This window comes from Pleurodeles waltl, chromosome 2_2 (genome assembly GCF_031143425.1).
Source record: "Pleurodeles waltl isolate 20211129_DDA chromosome 2_2, aPleWal1.hap1.20221129, whole genome shotgun sequence".
In the NCBI taxonomy this organism is placed as follows: domain Eukaryota; kingdom Metazoa; phylum Chordata; class Amphibia; order Caudata; family Salamandridae; genus Pleurodeles; species Pleurodeles waltl.
In genome coordinates, this window is record NC_090439.1 from 359,604,430 (window position 1) to 359,619,341 (window position 14,912).

Genomic DNA, 14,912 nt, shown 5'->3' on the forward strand with positions numbered 1-14,912 from the left:
GTGTGAGGACAGGCACAGCCCTTTCAGGTGTAAGTGACCATTCATCCCGTCCCTCCTAGTACAGATGGCTCATCAGGAAATGCAGACTACACCCGAGCTTCCTTTGTGTCACTGTCTAGTGTGAGGTGCAACCAGCCCAACTGTCAAACTGACCCTTACAGGGAATCCACAAACAGGCAGAGTCACAGAAATAGTATAAGCAAGAAAATGATCACTTTCTAAAAGTGGCATTTTCAAACACACAATCTTAAAATCAAGTTTACTAAAAGATGTATTTTTAAATTGTGAGCTCAGAGACCCCAAACTTCACATGTCCATCCGCTCCCACAGGGAATCTACATTTTAATCAGATTTAAAGGTAGCCCCCATGTTAACCTATGAGAGGGACAGGCCTTGCAACAGTGAAAAACTTATTTAGCAATATTTCACTGTTAGGACATATAAAACACATTACTGTATGTCCTACCTTAATCATACACTGCACCCTGCCCTTGGGACTACCTAGGGCCTACCTTAGGGGTGTCTGACATGTAAGAAAGGGGAAGGTTTAGGCCTGGCAAGTGGGCACACTTCCCAAGTCAAATTTATAGTTAAAAACTGCACACAGGCACTGCAGTGGCAGGTCTGAGACATGATTACAGAGCTACCTATGTGGGTGGCACAACCAGTGTTGCAGGCCCACTAGTAGCATTTGATTTACATGCCCTGGGCACCTATAGTGCACTGTACTAGGGACTTGCTAATAAATCAAATATGCCAATCATGGGGATAAGCCAATTACATACACATTTTGTAAAGGAGCACTTGCACTTTAGCACTGGTTAACCAGTGGTAAAGTACCCAGAGCAACAAAAACAGCAAAATCAGAGTCCAGCACACATCAACAACCTTGGAAACAGAGGCAAAAAGTTAAGGGAGACCACGCCAAGGATGAAAAGTCTAACAGTACACAAATGATAACACATTTTATTTATTTGCAAATAAATAAAATAGAAAGCTAGCATTTTTAAACTTAATAGGAAGGTTGGAGCTTTTATAAATTCAATTGAAGCCACACATCATCCATACTATATTCTTTTTGATGCACCTGCATTGCTCCCACAAATCAATCTGAGGATACTAAATAATTTATCTTGTCAGATGTCAAATTTCTTGACATTTATACTATGTTTAAAAAATTTCAATTGTTTATTTAGCCACTGTATTCATATAATAATACTTTATTAATCTGTTAATATTAGTTAGTTTTCTAGACAGCCATGGACACCCTGAGGAGGCTTTCTGGAACCCAGGAGTCCGCAGACCACAGGTTGAGAACCAGTGATTTATATATTACTGTTTCTGTCTCATAGCACATTTGTTTACTTCAATATGTATTGGTACTTTATGGAATCATAACTTGTCACCACATGCACTAAATGAGCCTTCAAACTGGGAACCCAAGCTTAATTTTACTCACTCCAGTTATAGCATGATGCTGCACCTACATCATAGTAGTACACTACGTCCCTCATTATGACATTGGCGGTAAGTCCTACTTACCGCCACGTTGACGGCCACCAACTTACTGCTGCTGTGGCGGGTATCTGTTCACCATATTATGACACCCACACACCAATCCAATGTGTATTCAGCCACACACACACAGATCCTCCAGACCAAAGGTCAGTGATAAAGTGGTGGTCCCAAAATCCACACTGTTATGCCAACAGAACTATGCCCACCACATTATGACCCACAAATCAACACGGCGGACATTAAACAGTGGTAAACCATTGGCGGTACATACCGCTGCGCTCCAAATGGACATACACAAACAAAACAACACCACATTAGACAATTCAAACTACACACACCTGACACCCATACACACACCACACCCACACACCCACACCACAATAAAATACACACAAACATTACCCATAACCCTTTACAAACAACAATTACTGCTAGGAGATTGAAACCAAGACCTCTTACACAACTCGAGCCACACACTATTCACACGTATACACCTCTCATGCACTACACATGACACGCCCCAACACATCAACCAACACACCCTCATCAACATACCTCACAGAACACCCATGGCACCACAAAGACACCAGGTTTCACAGAGGAGGAGCTAAGGGTCATGGTGGAGGAAATTATCATGGTAGAGCCACAGCTGTTTGGAGTACAGTTGCAGCAGATATCCATAGCTAGGAAGATGGATCTACTGCGGAGAATCATGGGCAGGGTCAACATTGTTGGATAGCACCCCTAGAACTAGAGATGACATTAGGAAGAGGTGAACGACCTATGGGGAAGGTATGTTCCGTAGCAACAAGACACCAACTTGCTATCCAGAGGACTGGCGGTGGACCCTCACCTCCTCCCCCACAACTCACAGCATGGGAGGACCAAGCATTGGCAATACTGCATCCTGAGGGCCTAGCCAGAGTCAGAGGAGGACTGGACTCTGGTAAGTCAACTCTCCCCTATTATCACCCCTCTACCTGCATGCCATCACGTACCCTCACTCTCACTCCCATCACTCCACTATTTCCCACACACACCACCATCACATCTCACTCATCCCAAAGCCAAGCCCTGCATGCTGTACCAATGCATGTATACCCCTCACAGCCCTGCATGGACACTCATCACTAAAGCATGCACACCATAGAGAACTAACAATCCCACCATACACTAACATACACAAGTGAAAGCTGGCAGGGCAAATCCAACCAAGGAGGAGAAGCCACAGATGAATAATATGTCAGACACAGAAACCATAACACATCATTACACCCCCACAGGTACCCCAGCCAATCCAGTCCCCCAACTGAAGAGGCCCACAGTGATGACAGCAACTCTGGTCTTCAGGATCTGGATGACCTACCTGGCCCATCAGGGACCGCTAGACAGCCAGTTACCCAGGCCCAGTCACACACCACCACAGAGCCCCCCCACCACTGCAGCACCCACCCAGCGAACCCATACCTCTGTCCCCAGGACACGTCAATCAGCAGTGTGTCCACCTCTACAGGGACCCCAGGGCACACGTCACCACCAAGACATTCAGGGACCTGGGGTCAGTGGGCACATAGTTCAGGGGACAAAGGCACAGGCCAACACAGACAGTGGGAGGACTGATGTGCGCCAGGCTGAGGACAGGACCAGGGAACCGACTCTCCAAGAAGATCTTGCAGAGATCCTGGTAGTCTATCAACATTCCCAGGACACGATGGGCCCGATCCTGGACAATGTGCAGGAGAACAGGTGGCTGCAGGAGGAACAGTATAAGGGGTTTAGGGAGGACGTGCAGGCCATTAACAACACCCTGATCTCCATTGGAGGGGTTCTGGCAGACATGGCCAACATTATGAGGGAGGCAGTCTGCCACTAGCCAGACATCTGAACAGCCTTCCACAACCGCTGCCGCTAGTGACCAGGGGCCCTGCCGCAGGACTCATAGGCAACCAGCACCCCTCCCCCTGGAAAAGATGAACCACCCTGCAAACGTTCCCTGCAATCCAGACAGAAGCCAGAGACAATTGCCAAGACCCCCACCAGGAAATGAGACTCTCCTGATTGTCACCCATGTGTCCAACTCTGTCACCATGTCCACCTTGAACTGCCATTGCTCCCCTTCCTATGTCCCCATGGATAATGTGCCTGTGCTACAAACAGACTAGAATAATACCCTGGACTTTCCTCAATCATCACCCCATCCCATTGCACTTGCCCCTCCGTATATTAGCACTTCAATAAACACCCTTTGAAAAAAATACATTTTGGAGTATGTCATGTATATCAGATATGTATTTATTGTAACAGGTACAAACATTGCAAATCAACTATACAGAGAATGAACATAGATTAATGACCTGTAGCTGACTGAAGTGATCACACCAGGAGTATATATCAGGTCACCAACATCTGCAAAATGAATTGTCAGAGGGAACAGTAAGTGGGCATAGAAGTTGAAAATATCAGCATACCATTGCCACAAAATGTAAAACAAATGTCATTGGAATGTGAAGTAACACTGTCCTACCTGTGTGTCATTGGAAGTATTGTCAGATCACATTTATTCTGTTGTCCTCATCCTCATCCTCTGCCTGCTTATCCTCACTGTCCACAGGGTCTACTGCTGCCACACGGGCATCTCCAGCCTCCTCCTCCTGCAGGAATGGGACATGGTGTCTGAGGGCTATTGACCTCCTGAGATCCATCTCTGTAGGACAGTCAACCATTTTGCGTGCCATCCAGTGGCTGACCGCCCAGATGCTACAATATAATGCATTCCTGGAGGGCATTCACACTGGATTGGCAGCCCAACAGAGATCAATTCAGGCTCTGGCCTCCTCTCTGATGGCAGCCATTGTCCCTGTTTCAACCCTCCCCCCTCCAGCTTCTACGGCCCAGTCCCATTCCCTCCAACCCCAACCTATCCCAAGCACACATACTGACGAGCATGCACACAAGACAACACCCAAGAATATCACAGGCAAACACAAGCACCACACTTCATCCCACAGGCACTCACACAAACACCATCCAGTTGCCGACACACCAACATCCACTATTTCCACTGTCTCCCCCTCCTCGCCTCCACCACCTCCCTCCCAGCCACGTCTACACTCACACCTGCATGCTCTTCATCATCATCCACTACCAGCATCATCACCTCACCAAGCAGAACACACACCTCACTGACAGACACCTCCACAACAGCCATGCACACGTCCCTGTGTCCTCTCCCACTGTCTGTCCCCCCTTCCTAAGGTACACAAACACACGCTCTCAGACACCCAACAGCCATCCACCTCACAACAGCATACAGCCCATGCACCTGTACCTGCACCCAAAAGCAGCAGGCGACTCCAACAACCACTCCCTCATCCTCCATTCCATTCCTTCTCCCTCTTGCCGCCCCAATGTCCCTAAAAAACATTTCCTATCCACCATTGACCTCTTCCCTACCCCTCAACCCCCTGTCCTGCACATATGGCCAGGGAAGGAAGAACCCAGCCAAGCACCTCAGCCACACAGTCCACAGGCCCATTCCTAACCGCACCCCCTCGTGGTGGAAAGGGATCCAGCCAACATGTACTGAAGGGGAAGGAGCCTGCACCATCCAGCCTATAGGGAAGGGAACCTGCCCCAGCCGACAGGAAGGGCAAGGAGCCTGCACCTGCCACACGAAAGGCAAGGAGTCTGCCCCAGCAGGTAGGAAGAACGAGGAGCCTGCACCAGCAGGCAGGAAGAGCAAGGAGCCTGCCCCAGCAGGCAGGAAGAGCAAGGAGCCTCCACCAGCACTCAGGAAGAGAAAGGACCTTGCACCAGCATGCAAGAAGGGCAAGCTTCCTGGACCAGGAACTGTGAAGGAGCCCCCACCACCAACCATGGCTGTGCAGCAGTCCGAGGTTGCAGGGGATGGGCAGGAGCCTCCCCCCACCAGCAGCACCACCACTGTGCAGCCATCGCTGCTGCGGACGGTACGTAGTCCTGCCTCCATGGGCTGCTGTGCGACCTGTCCTTTCCAGAACCCATGGGTATGACAACCACCTGAGAGACTGTGGCCCATCACTCCCCAGGATCAAGCAAAAGGCACGTTGCCACCTCCAGAACCAGTGGGTATGACACCCACCTGAGAAACAGTGGCCCATCACTCTCCGGGATCAAGCACAGGGCATGTTGCCCTCTCCAGAACCAGTGGGTATGACACCCACTTGAGAGACTGTGGCCCATCACTCCCCAGGATCAAGCACAGGGGATGTTGCCCCCTACAGAACCAGTGATCTTATTTCATCTCCCGGCTGAGGTGTCCCCCCATTCCCAGTCCCCCTGAGGTGCCTGCCTATTTACAAACTGATGCACCTGCAGTGTTCTCTCCATATTGAAGCAGGTGACATGTGTGGCCTTGGACTTTGGCCTGTGGACATGTGTCCACATATATTAAGGATTGGGCTGTGTCCCTTTTTCTCTACATATGTATTTGCCTATCTTATTATTTCTACTGTAGTGCTCTTATTACAAACACTTTGGCAAAATAGTTTTGTCATTGCACTATTCAGCCGAGTTACGGGGTCAAATTGATTTTGTAATGCATCTGGTTGCGTGTATGGTGTGTGTTGTGTGTGTGTCATTCTCTTTTTCCTCCCTCCTTCCCTTGTGTGCTAGGTGGCTGTGCTCACCGTCATTGTCTTCGCTGGCGTTGGTGTTCGTGGTGGAGCAGAACGTAGAATATCATAGGTGGTTCCATGGTGGCGTTGTTCTTCCCTGTGTCTCCAAAGGTGAATCCTTTCACTTCTGAGCTCAGTTTCCGCCAGGCTTTTGATGTCGGTGGTACCGCCCTGGAAAAAGTGGCAGTTTGTGTTGTTGTAATATGGGGGGAAGTACATTGTCTTCCACCTGGCTGTAGGCAGCTACCGCCGTGGTGGCTGTTATTTCCGTCCTGGCAGTCGGTGTGGTACATTGGCTGTCTTGTGGAGATATCACCGCCATGTTTATAATTTGGCGGTAGTTACCACCAGCGGGTTGGCAGTATTACTGCCACTTTATCACCAACTGCAAGGGTTGCAACGAGGGCCTACATTGTTCACTCTTTTTCATAATCCGGTTCATATTCACACCAATGTACTGTACCAGATCACTGTTCACTTGCATGCAGCAGTAGAGCAGTTTGGGTCCTGCATGCTTTTGGGATGATTATTATCTGCAAATGGCTTTTTGGTTTTGAGCTACTGCTTGTTTAATTTCATACTATCTGATTGTGGATGTCCTAATCAAGTATAGAACTAACCAGAGAGTATTCATACTGCTGATATTAATTGATGTATGTAATTGATGTGCATATATAGTTATTGCAATAAAGTTTTCAGGGTATTTGCTAACCAGGGATCCTTCAGGTCACCGACTATATGATTGGAGCACTCCGTTCTTGGGTCACATTGGATTGGTAAAGTTTGAAATACCTGTAAAGTACTTGGTACTAATAATACTTAATGAAGTGTTGATTAACATAATTTTAGTTTCTCAATTCAAAGATATGTTTCACCTGCTAATTAAATAATCCTCTGACAACTAGACCAACAAATCCCTAAATGCATTGGTCCCATCAAGTAAGCTCCAGGCTTGGATTTAATTAAGAGTTTCCAAAATAATTTGCAAACAATTTGCATAGATAAAATTTCATGTAGTATTGCAATTACTAAGGGCCTGATCACAACCTTCTCAGAGTGGAATACCCGATCGTAATTGTGAGCGATATCTCAACCACCATATTACAAGTTCCATTATATCCTATGGAATGTGTAATTTGGTGGACGGGATATCCGTCACAGTTATGAGGGAGCAATTCTCTCCACCAAGGTCATAATGAGGCCCTAAATGTTCATACATTGTTCACTTACTGCTTAACATAAACACCTTTCAAAATATAGCTCTGCAATGGATTATATACCTGAAAGTTTCTGGAATGTTCTCTTGAAATGTGATTTGAAAAGCCATCTTGTATTAGGCAAACAGAACAACATCTATTGTGCTGCCCATATTTGGCTAGGTATGCACAGTTTTGGGTTTCTGGATGTAGAGAATGCTGGTAAACACTCCCTAGGTTCCTTAGTGAGGAACCACACATGCAGAGTGGATCTTCGTGCAGCATCATGGCCTATGATGTCAGCAGAAAGTCTAAACAGCCAGACTTAAGCTTGTTCAGAGAAGAATGCCAGCAGTAGCATTCGGAGCTGGTAGTTGACCACATAAAAATATATGGACAGCCTGTCCCAACCTGTGATACAGGGCATAATTCATTCTCAAGCCAGCACTTCCTGCAGGCAGTCATGACCTGGCAACAGAAGCAGCCCATCTTGAAACACACCATCTGTATATGACCCTGCCATCCCCTGCCAGGCACTGTATGGGGCAATAGGGATAGAAGGAGCTTCTGGGTGTCAAGCGTGGGTGTTTGGGTTGCTTGCCTGTGATATCCTTGTGTCTGTTCTACAAACCGTGCCCAGTACAACCCATTAAACACCGAACTGTAACTGGTAATGATAGTGAGCAGTCACTGGCTTCTCAGTGAAGTAGTGTGGTGGTGGTTGCATTCAGAGCTCAACAACCACAAAGCAGTGCAAAAATTAAGTGTTCAACCCAGAACCATATTTTCCAGAGAGTAACATTTCTTTAAGAAAAAGCACCCAAATCATAAAGCCATTGTACATTCCAGTTTACCTTTAAATCTCACATAGTATATTTTATTATTGTAATGTAATGTTTGTAGGTCCCAATTCACAAAACCATTTTTCCAACCATGTTCTATCTCTGCATGTCTGCTTCCAACGTGTACTCGTTGAAACTTTTGTGAATTACAAACAAACTGGACATTTAAGAGTAAGTGAAACTCTATAGGAGTGATTTTAGTATGTTTGGGTAAATTTGACGTAGGAATAACTAGGTATATTTCATGGAAGTGGGTATTTACCCAGCTGCAGGCAAATTAGTACATAATCTCTGCTATTTACCAGCAACTGGAAAAATAGTACAAAAGGTCTGCTGTTTGGTTGGCCACAGGCAGAACAGTAGGGATGAAATACTATTGGACCAGTGGCCAGAAAAATAGCGTGAAGGAGGTCTTTATTTAGATGACCATGAAGAAAAAGGGGAGTGCAGGCAAGGGTAAGGTGGAGACCCTCTTGTAAAGGGATGCAGGATATGTAAAGCATTTGAAAGTAGTAAAACCTATAATAGTATGCACATAGGTAAGAGCATGAATTAAGCTAAGTTGTTTACAGAAAAAATTATAAACTTATATTTTGAATAAAAAATGCAAGTTATTTCAATATTCATATAGGAAATGGAAGAATCATACTTCTAATTTAGGAACTTCAGGGTATGGCACGCAGATAATTTACACTGCAGTCTAGGAGTATTTGACTGTCTGCAAATAATAATGAGTATTATTGTAAACCATGTTACACAAATATTTTTTTCACTCATGAGAATACATTGTCTTTTTATGGTCATGGTCCTTTTTTAGACAATTTTTGAGGACTGTGATCCTTTTGAGGTTCTTGTGGAAGGCTTGGTGCTATCTTCAGGCCCTTTAAGGAGAATTGTGCTTGCTTAGTGTTTTGGAAATCTCAAAACAGCAGCAGTCCACAGGCAGTAGCAAACAGGGAATGTATAGCAATATATTGTACCTAGGTAATTGAGTGAGACCAGTTATTTGAGCTATGTAGAATGAGGAAGTGAAAGAAGTCAGGTAAGTAATACAGCTTGGTTATTCATGGGAAGAGTTCACCCAGTTCCCTGTTGAATAAACACACTTGTTCATACTATTCACCCAACAGACTGGATTTTAGACATGAATGCTTATTGGTCTCATGCCATGAGTTGCCCCATTAGTGACACTGTCATTTAAGTCACTCACACAATGTATCTTGGGAATGGTAGTTTTGTTTTTTAGCATTCCAAGCAAAATTCGAAGTGGGCAAATGTATGACTCTACTAATTCCTCATTTTTGCCCTTGATAGTACTGTTTCACCAAAGGAATCAGGAACACACAAAAAACTGGAAATAATGAAAATCTGAATGACGGGCTTGGAGGCTGAAACTAACTAATGTCACTATGGAGGGGTCTGTTGAATGAAAGAGTAGGATCAATAGGAGGCGAATGATGCTCAGTAGGAGGATAAGTGCCAGGAGGTGGACCACCAGTAGTTCTAAGACAACCAGTGCCTAGAGGGCCAGGACATGAAGAATCAGGCTTAAGGAGAACTTATCCAAAAGGACAAGTATTATCAATTCCAGAATGGACCATGAACAAATAGATGAGGAGGAGCAGGACAAGGAAAAACATAACATGGGGTAGCTGGGACAAGGTGACAAGGATCGAAAAGGCCTGGAGGATGTGGAATAGGAGCACCTGGATATTTGGATTGATTGGGCACAGGCCCAAAGTAACAGAAGGACCAGGGGTAGGAAAAACAGAAGGCCCTGGATCATAATGACAAAGAAGGCCTGAGTACACCAACCATGACTAGCGAGATGAGGTTGACCAGGGACAAGAGTAGCAGACCCAGATAGACAGACCAAAGTGGATTAGTACAGGAGACAAATAGAAAGAAGGATTAGAGACAAGAAGTCCAAGAACACATAGATCAGATTAAGGAGGACCCACAGTTGGGAAGGACCGGGACTAGCAGTACCGGGAGACCATACATCAGAATGACAAATTGGGATAGAAAGGTTTGGGAGATTCAGGCCCAGTGGAACTAGGCTCAAATGTTTCAGGAGGGTAGATTCAGGAGGATAATAGACTGGGTTGACAAGGACTAAATGAACTAGGATGACCAACAACATGGGAACTAGGAGGGCAATGCCACAGAGATGAGGAAGACTACACTCAAGAGGACCATTACTAGGAGGACTAGGATATAGGAGGCCACAGTGAGATGGACCAGAGCAAGATGGAACAGGTAATCAGGAGACCAAGAGTGCTAGTAGGATACTAAGAGGACTTGGATGGGCCAGGAGGAACAGTGGACTAAGAGGGCTAGGGAAACCAAGGCTAGCAGGGCCAGCACTAGAATATCCTATACATGAGGGCCACAGAAGAGTACCAGGAGTAATAACAGAGCTATATTGAGTAGGGGGACCAGAAGGTGAAGGATCAGGACCAGGCAACTCAGAGGACAAGATAAACCAGGGAAGTATGATCAGGAGGACATATGGATGAGATTAGGATAGGGAAGATGAACATTTTCAAGGTGTGGAAGCCTGTGAAATAGGATACCCAGGAAACAATGGACCAGGGGCAGGAGTACATGGGAATGACAACCATACAGACAAGGGTTGAATGATCCGAGATGAAGGAACATCAGCAATAGAAATAGCCAGGATGATCTGTGGTGGACCAGTACACAGTACTTTAGAACCATGAGAGCCAGATTTAGAGAAAGACTGTGGTCAGGTGCATCAGGACCAGATTGACCAGGGCTACAAAGAACAGGGCCTAGAGGGCTATGGCCAGGAAGACCATGTAGAGCATGGGCTGGGAAGACTGGTCGTTCCAGAATCAAAGGCATGCAGAAGACCAGACCAAAGGAGACCTTGGTGAACTAAAAGATTCATGGTCAGGAGGAAAGGGAACAGGGCTAATAGCATCATGAAAATCAGGACACCATGGCTTGGATTACCAAGTGGGGCAGAGCAATAATTAAAGGTAACTGAATTAGGTGAGGAGGATCAGATGTAAGAAGGTCAACCAGAATCTGGAAGATCAAGGGTACTGGACAGTGGTGGCCATGATGACCAGGACCAAAATGGCCAGGCTTAGGAGGACCCAAACAAGGAGAAACTGGATCAAGGGGGTTAGGAGTGCCAGTAGCGCTAAGAGGACAAGGATGAGATATGGGGGGATCAGCACAACCGAAACCAGGAGGACAATGACTAAGAGGGCCGGGACACGAGGGGCTCAATGGATCAGGACCTGCAGAGCTAGGAGAATCATAGTGAGGAAAATCAGGACAAAGTGACCAGGACAAAGAGGACCAGAAAATAATAGGGCAAAATGGAAAAAGACTGGGGAAACCAAGAAGGGCCAGAATGACCAGGAGTCACCGTTTATGATAACAAGCACAACTGAAAAAAGGAGCAAGGAGACCAAGACTAGTGTGGCTGGTGGACCAGGTCCAAGAGGATCAGGGCCAATGGCACATAATCTTGAGAAGGACAACTATAAAAAAAACAAGAATAGCAGATTATTGGCCAGGCCACAAGTGCTAGGTAGAAGGAAAGATTCTAAGTGGACCTGGAAAGAAAAGAATTCTAGGGGAACTGGGAAAATCAAGACAAAGAGGAACAGGACCTTGTGTAACAGGACCAGAAGGACCACAATGAAGTGGAAAAGGGGGATCTGGATCAGTGTCATCAGGACTAGGCTGGCTACAGTCTGGAGATCCAGGCCACAGAACTAGGATCAGGAAGGCCAGGAAGATGAGGAACAGGATGATGAATCTAAGAGAACTAGAAAAAGTTGGACCATGATCAGATTGTGCAGAAGCATAAGGTCAAGAAGCAGGAGGACCATGCCCAAGAGGATCATGGCCAGATCCAGGAAGACCAGGAGCATTTGGATCACAGTCAATAAGACGAGGAGACCAGAATGAGCAAAGAAAATGAGGGGTTCAGTACCAAGGATACTAGAAGAATCAGAGACAGGAAGACCAGCGTCTGTGACCATAAGATAAGGGTCCAGACTACCAGACAGAGCAGAAAGACAAGGACTGCGGGTAGCATGGCCAGGGAGAGGAAGATCAGGAGCACCAGAATAGCCAGAGCCAAGAAGGTTAAGAAAGGACACCAAGGAAACTGGACTGAATGTTTAATACAAAAAAGCCAAAACTAAGACCGAGACCATTTAGTGCACTGACAGAAGTACCATGAGGACAAGGCATGGGCAATAAGGACCATGATCCAAACTATTAATACAAGGGCTAGGAGTAGAAAGCCTAAAAGGGCCAGAACACAAGAGGCCATGTGGACGAGGGGGCCAGGACGTGATGTACTAGAAAGCTGACTGAAAAGAGTCAGAAGGACCAGGTCAAGTAGATGAGTATCAATAGGATCAGAAAGGAGGACGAAAGCTAGGGAGGGGCACCTGAACAACCTGGATGGCCAGGAGGACAAGAAACAAAAGGATTATGCATACAAAGACCCAAAAAAGGAGGACCAGAAGCAAAATGACCAAGTCAAGTGGCCAAAAAAACAGGATCATAACATGAACTGTGAATACCAGGAATAGGAAGACCAGTACTAGGCAAACAGGATTGAGAATAAGGAAGACTAGAACAACAGAAGATGGCCAGGCAATGAGAGCCAAAATGAGAGCCGCAAGGTAAGAGCAAAGAGGATCATGGTAAGTAAGCACACTGGAACCACGAAAAGGAAAAAGAATGATCAGGTCACAGAGGCACAGAAGTATCAGGACCTGGCGTCCCAGGACAAGGAAAACCAAGACAAGGAGGAAAATAAGGACTAGGACATGATGATCAACTGCATTTCTAAAATCAAGATGACCTGAACAAGGAGGGGCAGGCTAAGTGGCAAGTTAGTGCAGAACCAGGATGACAAGAAGCAGGGTACCAGGGTCAGGAGCATCATGACATGTTGGAGGAAGACCATAATAACTAGTCAGGTCAAGTGAGGAGCAGGAAGAGTAGGGCCATTACAACTAGGGACCAGATGGGAGGATTAGATGGACTAGAAGCATCAGAATAAGAAGAATCAGGAACAGGGCTAGGAAGACCATGGAAGTCAGAATCAAATTGACAAGGACTTGAAATACCAGGTGGAACAGTAGACTAGGAACTGGAATATCAAAACCAGGCTTGCAAGGATCAGGGTAACCAGGACAACCAGAGCCACACGGGTCAATGTGACCAGAACAAGCCCAAAATGACCAGGCCCAGCCCAAGAAGACCTAATAAGGAGGGCCAGGACTACTGGGCACAAGGATAAGGAAGAGGGAATGGAGAAACAAGATAACCAAAACTAGGAAGGCAAGGTGTGCCAAACCTAGGATGAGAAGGACCCAGCAGACCAGAATAATCAGGGTGAGGATTGGTATCGTCAGCATCAAGACAATAATGGCTATGGGCTAATACAAGGTTGGACCAGGAACCAGGCCAGGAAGACAAAGGTCAGGGAGAGCTACAACCAGGAGCATCCCATTCAAGATACTACTACCAGGTGATCAGAACAAGCTATACCACGGCCAAGATAAATCAACACAACCCAGGAAAGGAGGACTTGCAAGAGGACCAGGAAGGGGACAAAAAAACAAAAGGCACAGAAGGACCTAGAGGAGAAGGAAGAAGACCAGGGACATGAGAATAGGTGGGTGATTCTAGGCCACGTATAGTATGATATCTCTTTCGGAAACACTTCTTATTCATGCTTCTTAAGCTCTCAATCCCTAGAAACCAGCCTGCCATCATGTTTAACATTACCTCCTATCAAACATTACATGCATATATAGGAATATCCATTATAGCAATTTTTGTCAATGTAGAGAATCATCCACAGGGCTGGATGACAACACTACATTTGCACTCAGAGATCCCTCAGGATGGCAGAGGTATTGTCTACCATCATTCCACCAAACTATATCCACCAAACTCTAAATCAAGCTCATAGTTTTGCTTCCTCCTGTCATGAGATTGGAATGAAGCCTCTCTGTTATACTGTGACTTCATAAGGGGCCCTATGCAATAGTTTACATTTTATTAGATTTCCCTAAATATCTGTTGCCACTATGTCACTGGGAAACAACATTTTCATTTCTGGCTTTTGCTTTTCCAAACCAATGTTTAAGGCGTTTTAGTCTGATTTTAGATTTCTATTAATTCAGCCACCAGGTGAATAATGATATTTCTTTCTATTTAGGCCACCAGCTAAACAGTACTTAATTTCTGCTATTTAGCTAGGAGGTGGGTAAATATTTAAATGTATTTGCTATATGGCAGACTGCCGTTTAAATATAAGTTCCAGTATTTAACTTGCATCCAGGTAAATAATTATAAACTTTATTTGCTACTTGCATGAAGTAAGAAATTGGGTTACTGGTTGAGGGACTGAAACCCTTCTCAGGCAGCAGCCACAATTGCTGTCCTGTGAAGTCACAAGAAAAACCAAATTAACCTGTGTTTAACCCTCTGGTAGCTTGGTCCAAAGCAGACAGGCTTAACTTAGAGGCAATGTGTAAAGTATTAATGCAGCACTTTAAACAGTAATATGTGAAAACACAACTCAAGAAAAATCCCACAATTTAGAAAAATAGAGCATATTTGAGACAAAGGTAACAAAAATCAAACTAGTAGATCTGGAGATAAGCAGATTTAAGTGAAAGCAGTGTTTG